General features: G+C 40.6%; 2 long non-coding RNA genes across 2 annotated transcripts; both read right to left on the bottom strand.

Moving 5' to 3' along the window:
- Positions 1 to 946: 946 nt before the first annotated feature.
- LOC147492537 (uncharacterized) lies at positions 947 to 6,516 on the bottom strand. The gene is made up of 4 exons (XR_015200230.1): positions 6,419 to 6,516; positions 6,036 to 6,121; positions 2,994 to 3,062; positions 947 to 1,517 (listed from the first exon to the last, which is right to left on the bottom strand). It is a non-coding gene; the product is annotated as an uncharacterized LOC147492537 (long non-coding RNA).
- Positions 6,517 to 18,421: 11,905 nt separating this feature from the next.
- Positions 18,422 to 21,026, bottom strand: LOC147492536 (uncharacterized). Its single transcript, XR_015198873.1, has 4 exons — positions 20,735 to 21,026; positions 18,928 to 19,784; positions 18,742 to 18,830; positions 18,422 to 18,551 (listed from the first exon to the last, which is right to left on the bottom strand). It is a non-coding gene; the product is annotated as an uncharacterized LOC147492536 (long non-coding RNA).
- Between the last annotated feature and the right edge of the window lie 859 nt (positions 21,027 to 21,885).

The following is a 21,885-nucleotide window of genomic DNA, read 5'->3' as shown; positions in this document are numbered from 1 at the left end:
AACAGTTCAAGACTAAGGTCACTGGTCAACTAGTAATCCCGACAGACAAACACCAAGCGAAGGTTCAAGTCGAATGACACTTTCAGCCCATTCATAACTTCTTCATACTCCAGACATTCTTGTTTTTTCTTCTGTTTCTTTATAATTTCATTCATGTGGGGGATTGTTGGAATTTTGAATGAAATTGTGTCCTCATGGGTTTGAACCCATGACCTTATGTCTCTACTACTCTCTAATGTGGGGGGCTTTAGTCCCATATTGGTTACTAAACTTAAGTCTTTTAAGTTTATATTGCTTTGTGTCCTTATGGAGGGATAGTGTAGAGAGATATAAGAAGGTGCTCGTGCGCACACAAGGCTGCCTTGGTTTGGGGGCTCTCGAGAGGTCGGAGCTCCAGAAAACTTTAATGCGCGTGTGCCCACACACGTTGCGCGTTGCAAATCCACCCATTTGGGCTTCGCATGGGTGCGAGTACTGGGCTTGTTTTTACAAATAAAAAATCTCTTTCTCTTTTGGTTGGTTTCAAAATAGCTGTTTCCAGAAAACAAAATCACGCCTTTCTTGCCCTAGGATCGAAGCGTGATTCTTGCTTTCAGTTGCGACTTCGAGCTTCTATAAAACAAAACATTTTCTTGTTTCAAAGGAGATCCGATTCTTTCTCTTCCAAAAAATAAGGAAAACCATGTCTGGAGTACTGAGAGTTCTAGAGAGTTTGTCATTTGTCACGACCGACTCTTCCACTCATTGTATCCTCGAGGCGACGCTGAAGTCCGCGCACTAACTTACCGGCGGCGTTTTTCGTCTTAAGGAAATTGTGCCAAGCACAATCCTAAGTGATAAGTTTGTAATATGATCTTATTTCTGTTTTGCTTTATTAGATATTACACTCACTACTATGTTAGTTTCAGGTACCTAGTTAAGTGGACCAGTGCCTGAAGATTTAGGAAGGCTGCAACACCCTTACTGAATACGTGCTGGTTCTAATAGATTGGGAAGTAGAGCTGGAAGTAATATGGAATTTCTATCTTAATTGAGTAACTGTATCAACTTAGAAGTCTTAAGTTTATGAGGAAATGTTCCTAGAGGTTCAATACCCAAGTCCATGGGAATGTTTTTCTCTACAGTTGAAAATATTGACATAGAAAATAATACAATATTCAGGCAACCTCATAGGTTTGAAATATTTTGGTGTTGCAGATAACCTTATTACAGGCAACATACCAAACATTTTGGGTAGACTCGGATATAGAAACAGATTGACAGTACAAATATCATCTTCTATTGGGAAATTAATGTTACTAAATATATTATTTTTAGCTTTCAACAACATATATGGAATTATACATTCAAATCTTGCAAAGTGCCAAAACTGATTACATAGAATACAGATGAGTTTACCTGCTGAAGTCAGAGAATAGAGGACTACCAATTTTGTAGTTGATGTTTGGGAGACTTGTATGCAGTAGATATTCCGAAATACTTGAATATAATGAGCAATTTGACCCAAGAAAGATTAGCTGCTGAACAGAGAATAAGACATCAATCAGGTGGTAATTTTTTTTTTTTAATAATAACAGCAATAGGTAGGACTTAGAGATTACCATTTACATATAAAAACAAACATAGTGATTTTCAGCAAGATACTTGTAGTACTTCTTTATATACCATGTTCCTTGTATGAACACCCGAGTGATCATTGAGAGAACCGTTTTTTACTAAAATCCTTGTTGTTTCCCTTGAAACAGCGCAACATATAGTTGTCCATGGTTGAAGACATGATCCAGCAAGTATACACCGACGTGAGGTAAGGTCTGGCCCTGTGATTTGTTTGTAGTAAGTGCAAAACTTAATTTTACCAGAAACTATTTTTTGATAACCAAAAATAGGACCCTAACATCATCAGAAGATTTGAGGGGAATCCTATTTAATAATGCAGTCGTGCCAGAGAAACTTCCAGTGATAATTTATGCATAAATAAGATTTTGATAGAATCTACGACACAACATCCTTGTGTCGTTGCATAATCCATTTTTCGAATCAAGGTTTCTGAGGAGTATTATTGAAGACCCCAACCTCAAAGTTAATTCATGGGGTGGTAATTCACCAGGAGACATAGAATGCAGAAACTCCGGAGGATACAAATTATGGGTGTCATAGAATGCAGAAACTCTAATGTAACTACTGGTAGTTGAGTAAGGGTAGTGCATGTCAGGCTCGCTTTAAAAATAGGTTTCAATTTAGCAGAAAAGAACCAAGTGGTTATCCTAGCTTATTAGGCTGAAAGCAAGCGCCTACTTTGCTGCCCAGTCAAGCGAGATTTCTTTAAGAAGCTTCTCCTTAAGGTGTACAATATAAGTAAATAGAATTCTCTTGTAGCGTTCTTCTCAGTCCGTCAATGAAAATCAATATGAAAGTGGATTGATTGAGTGGTTTATGAGAGAAGGCCATTTGGTAGACCCAATATCTATCAGTACTCGTGATCTTGGGAGCAGAAGATAGTCAAGTGGCTATCCTAGGTTATTAGTCTGAAAGTAAGTCCCTACTTTGAACTTTTAAACCTTTCGGTTATCTAACGTAATAGACAACAAAACTGGGCAAATTCAATGAAGTTCACATTTCAAATTGACAATGATGACTTAATTTGTCTCTCTACTGATTGAAATTTTCACATAAGGCACGGGCATTTAACCTTCATGTAATCTGTAGGTGAGTGCTATCTAAAAAAGACACTACACAAACTTGATTCCCCTGTACTGGCTCCAATGGTCATAAGCACATAACATCTACTTATTTCTATATAGATCGAGATTGAGTTAGAATACCAGTATACCATAGTACAAAATTATTAGCAAAATCATCTAGAAAGCAATAAGTATTAATTTCTATATCCAAAAAAGAAAATCCAACCTACATAAACATGTGAAGCAATGTAGCAATTTAATGATATTAAAGTGGCGATTAAGGGAACACATTGAACGGGACCGTGATCTTACCGTATGATTCAAGAACTTCGTATGACGATCATATAAGCATTGATTCCTTGAATATCAGTTTGGTATTGTCTACAAACATGAAAACTAAATTAATTGTGACCTTGCAAACACTACCACAAAAATTCCAAATTTATTATCAAATGAGTAATAATACATTCTAAGATTACTACAACTTGAAAAAGCAACCTACGGGATCATATAGCAAACAAAGAACCCCATTACTTATCTGCCCCTACATTGAACAAATAAAACACCAGCCCGATGTTCTCCTTAAATTCTAGGCTACTACCATTCGTATTGACTAAATGCTAAGCCATGATTAGGTACTCATTATTCTCCGTTTATGGGCCTATGACTATAGTTGAATCATTTGTTTTCTTCAATAACCAAATTTCCGCCATTTAGAGGAGAATTGAGTCTCAAATATTTTAATGAACTTTGACAACAAAACTAAGTTTAGGCAGCGGAAACCATTACTTGTTTTCCCTTAAATATTAGTAAACCATTCACCTTATTACAAAAGAGAAGATACTTTATAGGAACATTGACCTCTTCAGTTATAGTTTCTCTTTTCAACCAAACTTTTTTAACCCCCCTCTCTAACTTAGGTTCCTTCAGCCATGTTTGGTTGGTATGCCCAAAAACATTGCAAGTACTGCAACATGGTGGCTTCCGGTTATATTCGAAGGTCACTTTAGTTTGAAATGGAGTATTAACTCTCCCTCGAGTTCACTTCCTTTAAAGATGTTGAACTAAGTCAAAGGGAAGAACTAATCAAAGTAACCAGAGGTGATGGAATGGAACAAAATAAATGGGATCTATATCTGAAAGGTAACTTATAGCTATAGTAGTTCATAGAATTTGAGGATGTGCTTGTCACACACACTACTTTAGACCTTGGACAGAACAATTGATAGATATAGGCACAACACTAAGTCCTTAACATGCACTTTGGCACCACATATTCAAAACGATATAAACGAACATGAGAGAGAGATCAAGAAAGTTGGAATAATATTATATTAGACTGAGCACAATTAAATTAGACAATTTCATTCTATATTATTGGTTCACACATCATACCCTACACACAACAATTGATAGAACACTAAGGCACACCACATGAGTTCTTAGCAACTTCTGGTAAAGTGACTTGAGGTGATATGTAGAATTTGTTTAGATAGGTTTATGTACTTAACACCTTGCAGAATGTATAGTGTTTATGTAAATCCACCACTTAAATTACTAAATAGATGGATCAAAATGAAACACAATAGGTATTCACTCACAGGTTCATTAACGCTTCAATAAGAGGGTTCATATGTTAGCTTGAACTCACTAAGTTTTAACTCTGAGAGAATTTGGTTATGTATCGGACTTAAATGCGATGAGTGAGGGGGAAAAAAAGGTAACCCTAAACCCTAAACCCTAAACACAGAGATGGAGCATAAAGTCTCAGTGCAGAATGCCATAATCCTTCCTTTGACGATATGACAGAGATGTGTGTTGTGTAGATGGTGAGGTTGTGCAAGATGTTTGGTTGAGGGGTTAGAGTTTAGGGTTGTTTAGGGTTCAGGGTATATGGTTTAGGGTTTAGGAGAAATTGAGTTAATATAGGGCAGGAGTGTTTTTCATCAGCTAGAAGTTCTAGAAGCTCTTGATGTTCAGCGAACGTAGGTGTTGCATCGTGGTTGTAGAAAAAGCCCTGACGTACGCCGGATAGGCTTACCAAGCTAAAAAGGACAGATGGGGGATGGGGTTAGGATAACAACGCGGTGCACAACTAGCTCGTCCACGCCTCTATGTGCTAGCAGCTGAAGCTAAATTTGTCAACTCGGGTGGACCTTTTAAAGGCATTTATAGATAATCAGTCGGCAATAAAAGAGTAAATGATCCCAGTTGTAAAGTATAAACTGAGTTCATTTTCAAAATCGTTTGTTTTAAGAAATCGAATAAAGACTGAAATAGCAGAAACACACTTTACTTAGCTATAGTTCACCAAGAGATAGAACCAAAAAAACTTAAACACAAAAAACAACAATTGGCGATCAATCCATCGGAATGGAGAAATTATAGAGAATGAAGGATGAATTGAAACTTATTGACAATAACCACTTCAATATGAAGCACATAAGCATTTGGGAAAACACATAGAGAAGGTAATGATCATCAGACCAGATGGAAGTAACACTTGAGCTAATGAGAGAAAGATGATTACAACCGGAGAATACAACAGTAAACACCAAAGCACGTCCATCACCATCAAACACCTCTCCTTTATCACCATGTTGACCAACTTTAAGAAATTATTGTTGTCCTAACAGGATATAATGAGCTATCTTCTAATATAGTTAAAGTCAATACTATACCATCAGTACAATTATGACATATCCAGCCTATGTACGAAGCTCCTATTGTTAACTGATTAAAAAAAATAGTTATAGAGACTATGAAGTTAAGATTGAAGCAAGACAGAGAGCACCACAGAAGTTGAAGTAAGAAATTACCATGTAATGCATCTAACTCCAACCAATATATTTTTCTTAAAAATATTAATATGATTAGGAGTAAAGGTCCAAAGGAGTGAATTTTGTGCTAAGCTAACAGGTAGGTTACCCATTGAAATTAAATACAGAATAACATATTTACAATTGCAACGCCAATCCAAAATTATTGTCATTCTATAACTTAAATCAATAGATTGATCATGGTATAGCCTTATGAATAGTTAATAAACCAATAAAAAAAAAATAAAAGGGGGGGCAAACTGACATTATAAGGTAATAAGAATAGTTAATCAATGTTGGTTTGAGAATAAGGTTAATCTATGTTGGTTTGAGAGAGTAGGTTGTTGTAGCTGTATTAAACTATATATATAAAAATAGATAATATTAGGTTATACAGATTTAAAACACGAATAGTTTTTCCAATCTTATGGCAACCTTAACGATATAACAATGATTTAATTATTCTATGTACCAAAAATTAATTGCACAAATAATTTATGATATATTAACATTTAAAAAAAAACCTATGGAATACCAGCAAAGCGTGATCAGTGTTTGGTACTTTGTTAGAAAACTCCCAATCACAGTGGATAACCAATTGTAGGCTTCATGTGGAACCACCTAAAGGAGTTAAATATGAGTACATTAGTAAGATAGAATCTTATTGTAAAGATTGAACTATAAACGAATACATTGTAGATGAAAAAGATGTTGAGGAGGTCAATATAACCCCTTGTTGTAGCTGTATTAAACTATATAAAAATAGATAATATTAGGTTATACAGATTTAAAACACGAATAGTTTTTCCAATCTTATGGCAACCTTAACAATGTAACAATGATTTAATTCTTCTATGTACCAAAAATTAATTGCACAAATAATTTAAGATATATTAACATTTTAAAAAAAACAAATACCTATGGAATACTAGCAAAGCGTGATCAGTGTTTCATACTTTGTTATGAAACTCCCAATCACAGTGGATAACCAATCGTAGGCTTTATGTGGAACCACCTAAAAGAGTTAAATATGAGTACATTAGTAAGATAGAATCCTATTGTAAAGACTGAACTATAAACGAATACATTGTAGATGAAGTAGATGTTGAGGAGGTCAATATAACCCCATATTTATAAAATAGGTCATTCATCGCATGAATTTTCATTAAGCTGCTATTAGTGATCTTAATAAAGCTAAATGGGCGAAATGCAGGGGACAAAGATGAAGTGAAATTGAAGTGAAATTGATGAGTAACTAATTGCAAGTACTATAGACAACAAACCACTACAATGTTAATAAAATTCGCAAGTTATATAAAGGCGCAGAGACATTATCAAACATTGATAGCATGTTTAGACTTACTAATAAACAATTTAAGTAATGAAAACATCGGATTATTGTATAACTGCCTACTAATAAACATATGCTTGGAATTTAGGCCGGTGAGAAATCACCTAGTCAAATTCCTATTGCAAAATCTAAAGTTCCCAAGGCCAGTCAAGAATCGAAAGATGTGTACAGAGAAATATAAAACCCACAACTTTTTGAATCTGATGTGGTGCTATGACTACTCTAACTGGTAATAAGAATTAAGAACCCAATACACAACATTTAGAATTGTATGCGCTACTTAAAAAGTTTGGAGATTGTTGTGGCTCCTGCATTCCCAGACAGTTAAGTGGACTTGTAAATGGAGTCCTCTCTTCTACACGAGATTGATTCTAGTTCTACTTGCTAATAGTTTCGACGGTGAAAAAATTGTACAACAACACCGTGATTTATGGCGATCATTAAACCGTAGTTGATACAGTAATTGGGTTGCTTCATGATAAAAAAAGTTGATAGAACCATTCCCCGTCCATCCATACTCCTTTGAGATGCAACACCTATGATGGTACGACCATTTTATATCAATCTTTTGATAAGCTAACTGTATTAGCCTATTTTAGTACGACCGAGGTGGCATGCTCGCGGGCTGAAAGTAAGATAAGGGAGCGGAGGCACGAAGCACCAGATCATGTCCGCGGCACCCTAAAGGGGGACAAGCCGTACAGGAGCAGAAGGAAAAGGATGGTCAGAGTCAAAGAGGAGGCAACTTAGTAGAAAAGAGATGGGGGTACAGCAGCAAGGCCGCGGAACCCTAAGAGGACAGGTGCCTCAGTGTGGACCAGAGGATAAGGGGCGATCAACGGATGAGAAAAGAGGGGGAGGGATATAAGTAGGAACAGTATGGGTAGAAGAAAGGGGGGAAAAAGAAAAAAAGAAATAGAGAAAGGAGAGAGGAGTGAGAGGATTAGGACATAGGACATTATAGGCTAGAACTTGTGTTCATACATTTGGCACCGTCTGTGGGGACGAAGTAGGTCCACGATTTGGGAAGTTGTAAAGCATGGCCCCAGCTAAGAGGGGAAGAAGTCTAGGAAGAGGTAGAGGACGAGGGAGAGGAAGGCTGGCGAGGGAGGAGGCCGTACAGAACGAGACAGCTAGTGTGGAAAACATAGAGGTGGGGGAAGAGGAAGTCGAAGATTCAGTGGCTGAGACAACTACGTTGCTCCAGGAGAAAGCAGGTAGACTTAGAGAAGAAAATGAGGAGTTGAGGAGAGAAAGGGAAGGCACTCAGGAAAAGGCGGAAACTGCCGTACCTGCGGGTAGTGAAATGGGAGTACAGAGTGAGGACCTTTGTCAGGAAACCGGAGGGAACCATGCAGGATGCATTACTATGGAAATGGTGCAGGCGATGATCGAAAGAGATAGAGAGGCTAACCACGCTATGGAAAAGGAGAAACACGGGGCGTCCAAGAAGGTGGTGGACAGCCTGAATCAGAATCCCCTTGCTGACTCAGTTTGGAATTCAGAGGTACCCAAGAGGTTTACACAACCACGCTTCAAAAGGTATGACGGAAAAGGAGATCCGGCAGACCATTTGCATCACTTCCGACAGCAGATGCCGCTGTGGCAAGAGGAGAAGTATGATGGCCTCCGTTGCATGATGTTTCATGCCAGTCTGAAAGGGGGAGTATCTGACTGGTACTATCGGTTGGCATCGCGGAGCATTCAAAGGTTCGAGGAGTTGGAGCAAGCTTTCATTGGTCACTTCATCCATCAGAAGAAGAGGGTAGTGGACGTAGCGGATCTCTTTAATGTTAAGCAAAAGTTCATAGAGACACTTAGAGATTTCCTATGCCGATTCAAGGAGGAGACGCTGAGGGTGGAGAGTTTGGATGAGCACACCGCTGTCATAGCATTCCAGCATGGGCTGAAATAGGGGACCCGGGTGCATGAGTCAGTGTCTAAAATTGAGGTTACTTTAGGAACCGTTATTTCAGAATGAATATTGCTACAAACCGCGAGAACCCACGCGCAGCGGAATCAATGGGTTCTCACGATTTTGAATAGAGAACATACCTTTTGAGAATCGACTTAGATGTAATCTCTGAGAATCAAAGCTTTATCAAATCCAAAATCAACCCCTTGATCTTCTGTTGTATTCCTTTAGAACAGATTGGACGTTGTGTGGGCAACGATCTACCAATCCCCTTCTTTCTCACAAAGCTAGATCCAATTTTGGATCTATCTTTCCTTGCCTATTTTTCTAATCCAATGAATAGCTTAATTTTGGCCAGAGAGAGAGTATTCTATTTATAGGCTACAACAGGGACCATGAGGAGAAATTAGGGTTGGGCCTCCCGGCGGGCTTGGGCTTCCCATGTTCGCCCAGAACACATGGCCCAAGTCTGTCAACAAATGGCTTATTCCACTAAAGGCCATTGTTGCACTACCGCCCTAATCCCAAATTACGTTTCAGCATTTATGGGCTCCATATTATATGCTCGTTGATCTCCCCGTGTTTAAGATATCGAATGTCCGTTGATTAAGTCAAGTTACTGACAACTACATTAATCAACTTCTTATGTCCTTGAGTAGTACCACTCAACCTTATTGTTATGTTGGAATAAATTCACCTGCAGGGTTTACATGACAATCTTTTTGAGCTCCTCAAGGGGACATCATCAACCCGACTTCTTGCGTGGCACGGATTCCTTCTATAATCAACAACACACCTTACATACAATGTCATTACCCAATCCATCGAGTTTGTTGATTCACAAATGAATCTCACTCATTGATGATTTAAAGCAATGTACAATGCATGTAAGTGCCCGTTATTATATCCGGATTAGGAGGACAAACATCCATAATAACAGAGGCGTTTGTTCTCTTATATAGTCAGTATAAAGAAAAAACAACCTCACTTGGTCCTGTTCAATACACACAAAGTGTACTAGTGTAATCCTATAGTCAAGATAGACTAATACCAGATTATACTAAAACCGTACCAATGGTTTGTCCAAATCCATCTAGGTTGTGAATGATAACTTATACTTTATAAGGTACTGATGATATGATCTTCTGTGTGTTCACACCATATCATCTACAACATAAAGTATTAGACACATGCATATAACTAATATGCATAACATTTGCCCATATGATTCTCATTCAAAAAGAAGAATTAGAGTTAATACAAAAGTAATGCTTTTAGTATATAACCCTATCAGTTACCACCCTGCATGCTTTGTACTTGAAGGTAGAAAGATACATAAGATATAAGGACATTTTATGGAGAAACAGTAAGGAACACAAGAAACTTGAAAGGTCAGTACATGTAGTGGCTGCGGAGGTACATAGAGACAAGGACAGGGCCGCAGCCAGAGATAGAGGAAATTACAGAGGGGAGGCACAAAGAGCAGAAAAGGGCAGGGAACACATCCGAAGGGAATACAGGGAGAGAAAGCCTTACCGCGAAGTGGGCGTAACTCCGCTGAACAAGCCGTTAGAGGAAATCCTGCCACTGATCAAGGGACAGTGGCATTACGAGGAACCGCGGAGTTCACCCAAGGAGATAGAGGGAAAGCCATTTTGTGCGTACACCAGGTCAGAAACCATGCTAACAATGAGTGCTTTGCTTTACAGTGGTTGGTAGAGAGGATGATTGGGAGAGGATTGATGAAGGAACATGTCAAGGAAGTTCAGCCAATCGAAAAGGTTCCGGTTTCGGCCAGAATCTTGGGCACTATAAATGTCATATTCAGTGGAGAAACGCTGGGAAGGAATACCCACAGGGATAAGGTGAGGAAGACAGCCAGTCTACGGTAGATAAACGAAGTGGTGAGTAGCCCGCGACCGGTCCCAGGGGGTAGCAAAGGTAATGACAGGATAGAGTTCACTCCAAAGATCCGAGTCGAGTTCGCCACAATAAAGATGTGGCCGGTAATTACCATAGCGATGGGGAATTACATGGTGAAGAGGGTACTGATAGACTGCGGAAGTTCAGTGGATTTGCTGTTTCGAGGTGCGATGGAAGAAATAGGCATAGAAAGGGAGCAGATGAAGCCTCCACGGACTAATTTGTTCGGGTTCAACGGCAGTATGACTGAGCCATTGGGGGAACTAGTACTGCTAGTGACCGCGGGGCTGGTGACCGTTTTCACCAAGTTCATGATAGTGGACACTAACTTGCAATATAACGCAATCCTGGGGAGAAAGTAGATTCATGAGATGATGGCAATCCCCTCTACTTATTACTAAGTGATCCATTTTCCGACGAATGGGGGAATGTACGAGATAAGGGGTGATCAGGTCGCGGCTCAGAACCTCCACCAGGTAACCGCGAGGGATCTTGTCCACGCATTTCATAGGGCATGCCGAAGTTGCCCGGCATATTCAGGTGGCCCTCAAAGATCTCCAAAAGTCAACTTGGGGCCACGCCGAGTGGCCGGGGATCTGGTGATGTTGGGCTCATGTCCCCCCCAACATCTCCACGGTCACCTTTAAACCAAATAAAGGCACGCCGAGTGGCCCGGCATACTCAAATGCCCCCTCAACATCTCCAAGCTCAATTTGGGGCTCTCCGAGTGGACTAGGCACAGTCAGTGGCGCCAATGCCTAGGGGGAGCGTTGGATAAAAGGCTAGGTCAGGCAAGCTGCAATATAATGCAAATGAGTCAACAAGTGCGGAAATAAGGGCGTTCAATACGCAAAAAGAGACATGTCTATCACCCAGTTAAGTGGGGGCAAAGTGTTATGCTAGAGGCGCATTCATCCGCAGCTTGTTGGGACTACCCTAAAATCCAAGCCCGCAAGTTGCAAAAAAAAAAGAAATCGAGTTCATAGAAGTACATGGCCAGACAAACAAACATTTAAAAGCTGAATACAAGCAAGCGTCACTTAGGGTCCTTCGAGGCATCCACTGGCAGTCGATCCTCCTTCGCGGCCTCAGTGACTTCATCCACATCTATAGGGGAGGATGACAAGCCAGCCGACAAACCAAATGGGACATCTGCCCGGTGGTCCAAAGCAGGAGAGGCGACCACGGATTCGAGGGGCAAGAGCGGTGGTTGGTCGAAAGCGAGCCGCCCGGGCGGTGGTTAATGGTCTTCTAGTCTGCTGCCTCCCTCGGAGATCTTTTGGAGGTCAAGGTTTTGAAATGTTCGGCGGCATCCTTCAATGATTGTTCCAGGTCCCTCTTAGCTGCGGCCCTATCCGACTCCCTCTGCCGCTCCAACTGGGAAGTGATGTCGGCCGCATAGTCTTGATGCGCCTGTTCTGCACGCTAGAGTTCCTTGTGGTGTTTGAGGGCTGAAAGGCGGGCATCATCTCTCTCGGCTTCCATTTTAACATATTTGGCCTTCCATCCCTCGGGCCGTGGATTTCCGCCTTCACCGTCTCAATGGCATCCAAGGTGTTGGTAAGACCGCGGATAACATAGCCTATATCAAGGCTCATCTAAAAAAGGGGACAAAATTAGGAAGAGCTTAAGTAGTAGAGAATAATAAAGGAGAAAAGGGGGGCGCAGAGGCATACCCTCTCCCAGCCAGTATAAATTGCAACTCGGTGGGAGGCAAAGGAGTCGGAGTTCCCGTAAGCCTGGTCCCGTGGGAGATGGGAGCTGAAGAATAGAGAGGCAGCTACCGCAGGATTGTCTAGCGCGGAGTCCCTTGTTGTGATGTCGCGGTCCCTAGCCTTGAATTGAGGGTGCCAGAGTTCGACTGGCCTTGGAGGCAGGGGACCGATGGGAGCAACCTCTTTCCTAGGATGGCGGAGGGGAGCTATTGGCCGCGGGGACTCAGACCGAGAAGTAGCAGGCTTCGAGGTGGAAGCGGTTGTCTTGGCCTTCTTAGAGGGAGGACCTTTGGCTGTGGTGTTAGAGGGAGCCTCGCCCTCGGAGTCACTCTCCCAGAGCTTTAGTTTGGAGACATCCATGTTGGCAGTAGGAGCAAAGTCGTCCTCCCAATTGGCTATGGAAGAGTAGGAGCGAGGAACCAGGGCAGGAATGGGCACTAAGGAACCAGCAGGGGCCTTCCGAGTCATGGCAGTCGTGGCATTTTGGGCAAGGGCTTGATTGTGGGAGATTTTGGTGGTAAACCCAAAAGACTGATAGACCGGGCGCTTGCGTCGCCGGCTTTTAGGGGGAGAGAGTTTGGGTCTCCTCTCCTTGGGCGGTAGAAGAAGGTACAAAGGACCGCAGTATATCCTGATATCTTTAAGGGAAGGATCTAGCAGAAGCGGGCCGCCCTTGTCTGGGTCGATGCCGAGGACGTTACACTGGGCTTCGCCTAAGCCACGGAGTCTGTTGAGAACTTCGGAGTTAACGCCAGCGTACACGTGGGATTGTGAGTCCGGGGACCAACCTGAAACACAGAGAAACAAACTAGGTAAGAAGGGTATCACATTGAGGGCAAACTCAGTAGCTAACTAAACTCACTGTGATCAATGAAATTGGAGTGTCTAAGGGACAGCTTGGGAGGAGATCTGCGGAAAGGAAATTCCCGACACAAAGAGGGGGTAGTGGTGCCACACCTTGTCCGAGGTGGTGACCCGAATAACAAAGGACTTCTTCTACGAGCGCACGCAGAACGATTGATATCCTACACTCCCCAGTTTAGTGCTCTTTTTTATAAAGTAATGAGCCATGATATCATGCACGCCAATCTGCGGAGTATTCATCCTATTGTAATAGTTGGCGGCATACATGATGCGCCAGAAGTTGCCAATGCCTTGGCACGGCGGGATGTTGAAGTGATTGCAAACTTCAACGTCCAGTAAGGATAGGGGGAAGCAGAGCCCGGTGGCGATTTGCCCCACGGCCACTAAGCATCCGGGCCGTGGAGGAACAAGGTGGGGAAAGTGGGTGACGCCTGGTACATGCTCTAACACCACGTCTCCCGGGATGCCATATGCGGCTTAGACGATGGCCAAGTTAGCCCTCCGGTAATGAGAAGGCGGGGGAGGTAGCGTTGAGGGTCTCCCCGAGGTAGAGGGGGGCTGCGGAGGAGAGAGTAGGGGACTCCGACCGGTTCGCGGTGGATACAGACGGTTCAGATTGGGTACGGGAGTCAGCATATTTGGGGGAGAAGCCCTAGAGCCGCCGGATCAGGTAGCAGAGGAACCCCCAGAATGAGAGTCCGACATGGGGGTGACCAGTGGGTAATGGTGAGTTGGGTTTGGGATCACAAAGAACGCACAAGGGTGAAGGAAGTGAACAGAGGAGGAGGAAAATAAATGCGTGTAGTAAATGAAAAAAGAAAGAGAGCACTTACAAATGAAAAGAAAGAAGGTGAAAACACAAACTTGATGAAGGAGAAGCTGAACCTAATGATGCTATACGGTGAAACAAGAGCAAGAAGGATGTACAGCTTGTCGGAAGAGAAGGAAAGAGGGAGGTGGATGGCGTAGGGGCTAGATCGAGAACAGGTGAGGCAGTCGCAAGTAGTGGAAAGGAAAAGGTGGGAAGTAAGGAAGACAAAGGGGGAGCAAAAAGTTTTGTTTTAGGCGGGATTCGAAGAGGCAGGGTTGGAAGTGGAAAAGAAAAAACAGGGAAAAAAGGGAACCACACCGGGTGAGACGCGTGTCCACACGAAGCTCAAGGGACCAAAGGCGGTGGCGCGTGCAAGGAGAGGCACGTGCTATGAGACACGTGTTCGGTGACACAGGGCTCGAAGCAAGCATGGAAGCAGGGATGTCAGATGCAATGATTCCTCAGAGGTGAGCGATAGGACCTTAGATGGGACAACACCTCAAGTAGTCAGCTAGCGAATCTCAGCCCGCGGATCCAAGGGCCAAGAGGGGGCATCTGTATTAGCCTATTTAGGACGACCGAGGTGGCATGCTCGCGGGCCGAAAGTAAGATAAGGGAGCGGAGGCGCGAAGCACCAGATCATGTCCGCGGCACCCTAAAGGGGGACAGGCCATAGGAGCATAATGAAAAGGACGGTCAGAGTCAAAGAGGAGGCAACTTAGTAGAAAAGAGACGGGGGTACAGTAGCAAAGCCGCGGAACCCTAAGAGGACAGGTGCCTCAGTGTGGACCAGAGGATAAGGGGCGATCAACGGATGAGAAAAGAGGGGGAGGGATATAAGTAGGAATAGTATGGGTAGAAGAAAAGGGGGAAAAAGAAAAAAGAAAGAGAGAAAGGAGAGAGGAGTGAGAGGATTAGGACATAGGACATTATAGGCTAGAACTTGTGTTCATACACTAACCTCTCACAAATGTGGGGTTAGACAGAAGAAAATGTATATGCCAAGTAGCCAACATTGAGAAACCTACTCACTATTCCGACTACTTATCATTTATTTGTATTATAAAATACACAATATTGCTTATTTTTGTGCTCGGAATCAGGATGATTGATAATAGCTAAAAGAATAGGAGTGGTACGGACTTACCAATGATCAAAGAGACAAAGACTTCTCATTACTCAAAGAAGATTGGTAGTTGATAAATAAAAAAAGAGTTTGCCCCTTTGGTATAATCATGGTAGAGTCTCAATTCTTATGGCCACCAATGAAAAAGAAAGAAGAAAGTAGTTGACATGTTTGAACAGTCAAAAGTAGAATTCTAGAAATAAAGAAAGTTGGTATCATTATTATTTCACCACTACGTTGCTTCATTGACTGACTCAAAGAAAGTTCTTTCTACTTTCACAAACTCCTTGCGGCCTTGGCCCAACCAACCACTGCTGGTTTTCTGTGGTTTACATAAGAATCCCAAATTCTTTCTTTAGAAGGACTTACATTGTGAATGAGAATTTTCAAGCATGAATGGTGAGAAGTTAGAACACTCATTGAAAGGGACAAAAATCTTCATTTAAGAAAAATCTACATTTAACTTCTTCACTCCAACTGGCGGCCTTCGGCCCAGTTTCTCTTGAATGTCTAATTGCCTACCTTGCATGCTGAACATATTCTGCACGTGAAGTCATCAACCAATCTGTTGAACATTAATACAACACTAATGTGTTGATGTATATTGGAAGCAAAGTGAGGGTACCACATGTACTGGTCGACCGGCATGGGGGTAAAGGTGTTCAGTTTCTTTGCCAAATTCATCAAGTTAGCTAACAAAATCAAAACACTGGTTTGATCCAATTTTCGAACCCCAACTCAATTAAAAAAAAATCCACGAAAAAAAATGACAATCCCAATTGACAAACATGAAAGAATCAATCAAATAAGAAAAAAGTAATTAAAGAAGAAGTCTTCTTACCTCTTATTAACTGTTTTTTTCTTCTTCTTGTTAGCAATTCAAAAAGGAGAAATTGGTTGGATGGGAAGAAGACGTTAAGCAAATGATTGGGGGGTTTATTTTTTCTGTTGAGAAAACAAAACTACTAATTGAATTGATTTCATTCGATAAGAACGAATTTGTTTGACAGAGTCTTCTTTTGATTGGGTGAAGCAGGCGGTGGAAGCTGAGGATGGTGGCTCGGAGTTAGGCAGCTAGGAGAACGTAGGTGTTGAATGCTGTTTGGAGGAAAAACCCGGATGGATGCCGGATAGAGTTAGGCAGCTAAAAAGGACAGATGACGAATGGGTTGAGGAGAAAAAGGGATGTGCATGGCTAGCTCGCCCAAGCCTCTATGTACTGGCGGCCAGTGGCGGAGCCAGGGGGGCCCAGGGTACACCTTGGCGTACCCTCAACTTCACCCAAAAAAAATATATATATATATATATATATATATATATATATATATATATATATATATATATCCGATATATTCATAAAGTCGCCACCATCCGAAGTTCCAAGGGGCGCATAAAGCAACAGGTTTATGACGACTAACAAATCGGAGTGAAAAATGAAAAGACAAAAAAAATATATAAACAACAAAGAAAAAATACAAAAAGAACTGTAAATTGTTCTAATTTTATCAGCTCAAATGTCAAGAAGTTGGGTGGTGCGATATGGATGAGACAAGAATGTTAATTACTGTTTGAGAAGGGTATTTTTCATATATCATACAGTTGACACTTGATAGCCTCAACCAGAAGATGATTTCGCAGCAAGATGAACGAGTGCTTCCCTGTGATACGCCGTTCGCAGCTTCTTGTGCTTTTGTAGAAACACATTCAGGTCAATCTCCTTCTCAAGAAGTTGCTTGTGAAGAGTCTCAGATTCCTCTTTGATTTTTCAAAGAGAAATCATCACAAATTAGAAATCTCAAGGAAGAATCTAAAAGCAATTGTACAAAGGAGCTATCTGAAGTGATAAACCAAGTGATAACGGAGCAAAAAAAAAAAGGTGGCATGTGCTGAGTGGAACAAAAAGGATGTGTTAGATGTCATGTGATGGGTGTTGTACTTGATGTACAGATTTGACTTGTTTATCTGGTATGCGAAAAAAACAACGGTACCAAAACAGCTAATAGAAAACCCAATAGTATTTGTGCTCCTATTTATCTCGTATTTATCAATCCATATATAAGCCCAAACAGAAATTATCTTGTATCTATTAAAAAAAAAACTCCTAACATATTCTACTTCTCCTCTCTTCCACTCTCTATTACTCTATATTAAAATTTAAGTCTTCTACTCTTCTACCAAAACAACAACAATCGGATTGCGGATGAATGGTTGAATGATTGTTTAATAACATATATTGAAAAAGAAGTTTTTGATAACATTAATACCGAGTTGATCTTGCAACGCTTCCAAACGATGAAGAAAAATGACAAAAAAGAAGGCCACCGGGGACAACTATAAATAAGTATTTGTTTAGATTGAATTATTGTTTATTTTTTTTATTATTTATTATTTTTTTTTTTATATTACACTTATTGCAATTATTTTATATGATTTTTTTATGTTCGAAATATACTTGTTTTGTGATCGGGTTTGAATTTTTAGTTAAAACAAAATTAGTGTATTGTTTTTTTTTATACTTTGTTTCTGGGTGGCTCACCCTCACTTACATTCCTGGCTCCGCCACTGCTGGCGGCTCAAGCCACATCGGCTAACTCGGGTAAGCTCTTTTAAAGGTGTTTAGATTAGATTATCTCGATTGATAAGAGTTCCTTGGATGGACTCATGGCAAATCGACGTTGAAGTTTGTATCACTTTCTACGTACTCTCTACATACTCCTGATGAATATAGTTCAATATATATATATATATATATTCGGTTTGAGATCTTTAGGCCACTTGACTACTTGGGTAAAGTTATAATTACATAAGGTGATCGATCTGAACGCTACAATGCGGAAACTTATGCGTTATTATAAGTCCGTGACTAGTCATTTAGTATGTAGGGAATTTGTATGGCAGGTAATACTTAATAGGATCGCAGGTAATATGGAAATGCAAGATGTTTCAGTGATCCATAAAGAAAAGAAGTAGACAATAAGTACTAAAGCAAAGTATAAACTATCATCAGACAGTAAATTATTATAAGTTCAAGCTCATCCTACATGAACAATATTCCCACGCTCGAAGACTCCCCCGAAGAAGCTCGTGGAGATGTTAGTAGCATCTCCCCAATTTTCATAACCTCTGTTTTATCTATGGAAGAAACATTCTCTGGTGAAGAAGCAGCAACATTGATAATCATTTTCTCCAAAACTGATGCACTCTTAAGCAGAAATTGTACAAATTTGACTTCGTTCTCAAGTCCTCCAAAGTGTCTAATCCTGACTAACTTGAGGTGAGGCAGGCTGCAGTTGGACCACAGTTCTTTTATATCATGTTCTTCATTTGTCCTTGGAACATATTTCCTCTTTGCAACGACCACATAAGTAAATGTTAGAACATTAATATAATAAAATTATCTGGTAAAAGTGTAATTAAAATCAACTTTTATTTTTATGTGCTAATCGATTACCATGCAATTCTCCAGGAGAAGAGTTTGTATCATTGGTGACTACTTTAGCAAATTTTTGATAACAAGAATCTCATCAACAGAATACCTAGTCGGTAACCTGAGCCGCTTCAGATTATTGAAAGGCAATTGAAAACATTTGCGAAGGTTTGATGCTTTTTTCGTTAATGTAGATGCCTGAGAATCTCAAAAGAAAAATTGATGAAATAATTGAATTTTTTCTAGTCGAAACATAATATATACGGAATAGGTGTAAATGTATAAACAGACTTACAAACATGGAGGCAGATGACAACGTAATAGATTGTGCATTTCTAAGTCCTTCCATAATTGTAATCATGCTGGAGAATGTAACAATCATGTGGATGTTTGCACTGGTCAGAGAGATAAGATTGCTTAGAACACATTACATCGTGTGACATTCTAATAACTAGCAAAATTGCACGCACGATGCGCCTGCAAAACGAAGTAATTTTTAAGTACATAGAAAGACAGACTGCGTGCAATAAATTTGTTGTTGCAAAGAGATACGTTGTAATTGAAAAAAAAAATATGATGTAAAAAAAAAAAAAAGGATGCGCACAGAGAGTAACAGTTAAGACGTTTTTTTACTGGCTAGGGAATATAGATATATATGAAAATAACTAATTCAAGATAGATGAGTCTTTTGGAATCTGTTCAAACTTCAGAGTGGCAATGCACAGATAACCCATGTCTTGTGGTCATAATTAACAGGGAGAAACGTTTAAGAGTGAGATAGAGCGACATTCGGCCAGAGAACATGGTCTTTAGTGTCACGTGACAGATATATGTATATACGATATCAAGTATTTAAAATAAATACAAAAGAGGAAGATGAACTAACATATATTATAAATAAAAGGCCAAACAAAATCTTTTCAATTGTAAATTGTGACATTACATTATGCTTACAGTATGTATTCATGAAGAGAAAAAAAACCTTGATGTCTTCTGTTGATAGGTCAAATGTCACTGATCACCGAGGGAAGAGTAACATCTTAACAAAACTCAATCAATTAATTCAACTTGTAAACTATTTGGCACAATTAAAACAATAAACTCCTGTAGTGGAAGGCAGGGTATTAACTCTTGCAGTCTGAGTGTCGTTACCTAGGTCATCAAAAGCAGAAATGTCACCATGTTATCACCAAAAACCAAGATTCTACACTAAGAAAATGAAGTATGGAAGTACCGACTTAAACGCTAGATACCCTAAAAAAACTGATGAGTTTTGTTTTCATGCTTAAATAGTACCACTCAATCACCAACAATGATGATTGAGGAGTTGAGTGGATGCCTGATGTTAATTCACTCTGCCACATAACATTAGTTTAGTCAGACATATTTCCTCTACCAAGAGAACCATACAATCAAACTGCAAGCAGAGTATGTGAAGTAACTTTTGGTTAAAAAAAATCCACATTAATAGGTGTACGTAACATAACCTTTTAAAAATTCAGATTTAAGTGATGTATATTACGTAATGGATCGATGAGTAAAACATTTGTTTACTTACAGCGCAATTGATCGGTTAGTAATCAGGTCCAACTAAAGCTGTAAACTTTTATCAGCATTATACACACTTAGGGGCTTTAATAACCAAACATCAGTGAGCCAGACAACTATTCATACTTCCATACTCAGGTCTGCTACACCGACTGAGAGCAGATAAACAAAGGCTACCATAATTTTCAAGTTCCACACATAGATGATTGTGCAATTAATTAGTTTAAAAACATCATTCTTGTTTTACATGTATGTGATTGTGAACGTCGAAGACAACGTGTTATATTTGACACACTAAATTACATAACATTCCTCGTTAAAACTCACGAGAAACATTCCAATGCCTCGAAGTGTTTTTAAGCAAAGTACGTATTGACTTGGTGAAAAGTATATATAAAGATGCAGGGAAAAGTAAGAGACATATAACAGACACAACATCCCCAATAAAGGAAAAAATGGCCTGGAATGAGTAACCTTATTGAAAAAATAATAATAGGAGAAGTCTGACATGGGAAAGATTGGATACAATGATGATGAATAAAAAGAGAACTTACATGTTCTGATAGGTATTGGCAGAGTCCATAGTCAAGACATAAAACCGCTTAGGTATGCTTGCATTCTGCATTTTTCTCGTTGTGTTTTCTGGGTGAATCAATAAGAGAAAAATTGCTCAGAATCGAGTTAAAATCAATGAGATATTAATGTAGTGACAATGGAAACAACAACTTTAAATCCAGAATCTAGGTTACTCCCCGAAGCTTTCTTACTGTATCTTTCACGGGCTTGTTCTCTCATTTGTTCATCCAGCAATCCATTCTGTCACAATTTAATTTAATTCTTGTGATAGGACTTTGTAGTGACAGTATATATCAACTGAATAGGAGTAGGGAGTTGGGCAACAGAAGCGTCAGAGTCCGCGATCCACCGATCAGCCGAAAGCATGGGTCGCTGGTATTTAAACCCTACACATGGAGCTATTAGGACCGCGAGATGGAGGGGACAGTGGAGGGCCATGATGGAGGGAAAGAAAGGTATAAAAGAGGAATAGTGGGTGAGAGAGAAGGGGAGGATTCATGAACGTAGAGAGGGGAGGAACTAAAGGGAGAGGAAAGAAAAGAAAAGAAAGTTCAAGGAGAGAGTAATGGGTAAGGGGGAAGAGAATCCCTTCAACAAAATAGGTTGTAACATTTGGCTCGCCTGTGGGGAAAAGAAGAAATGGCACCAAAGAAGGCAAATGGTAGGCCACGAAGATAAGGGTCCCGAGAGCATGCCGAAAAGCGGAGATAGAAGAAAGGAGAAGGATCGGAGGAGGGAAGAGCGTAAGAGGAGACGCCGGCTTATGCGGGGAAGAGATTGAAAGGTTGAGGGAGGAAAATGAGGAGCTGAGAAGGGAGAAGGAGAGGCCGGAGGAGGGGACAGAGGAAGAAACAGGGAAGAAATAGGGAATGAAAAGGTGGAGGACGGCGGGGAACAAGGACCAACCTTGGTGGATAATCCGGTGACCGGGTTAACAAATTGAACAAGTGCAACAAATGATCAACAAAGGACCGAAAGTGGCTTAATCTTCATCGACTAGGGTCCAAACAAAGCGCCGCCGTCAAGTGGTGGCGGGTCGAACCGCGAACCCACTTGCAGATCATGCGATATGGGCTTCGGAGGTACCAAAACGCTTTTACCCAAACCAAGATTCGAGATATGATGGAAC

The sequence above is a fragment of the Coptis chinensis genome, chromosome 6, assembly GCF_015680905.1.
Source record: "Coptis chinensis isolate HL-2020 chromosome 6, ASM1568090v1, whole genome shotgun sequence".
Lineage (NCBI taxonomy): Eukaryota > Viridiplantae > Streptophyta > Magnoliopsida > Ranunculales > Ranunculaceae > Coptis > Coptis chinensis.
This window is presented reverse-complemented; position numbering and strand designations above follow the sequence as displayed.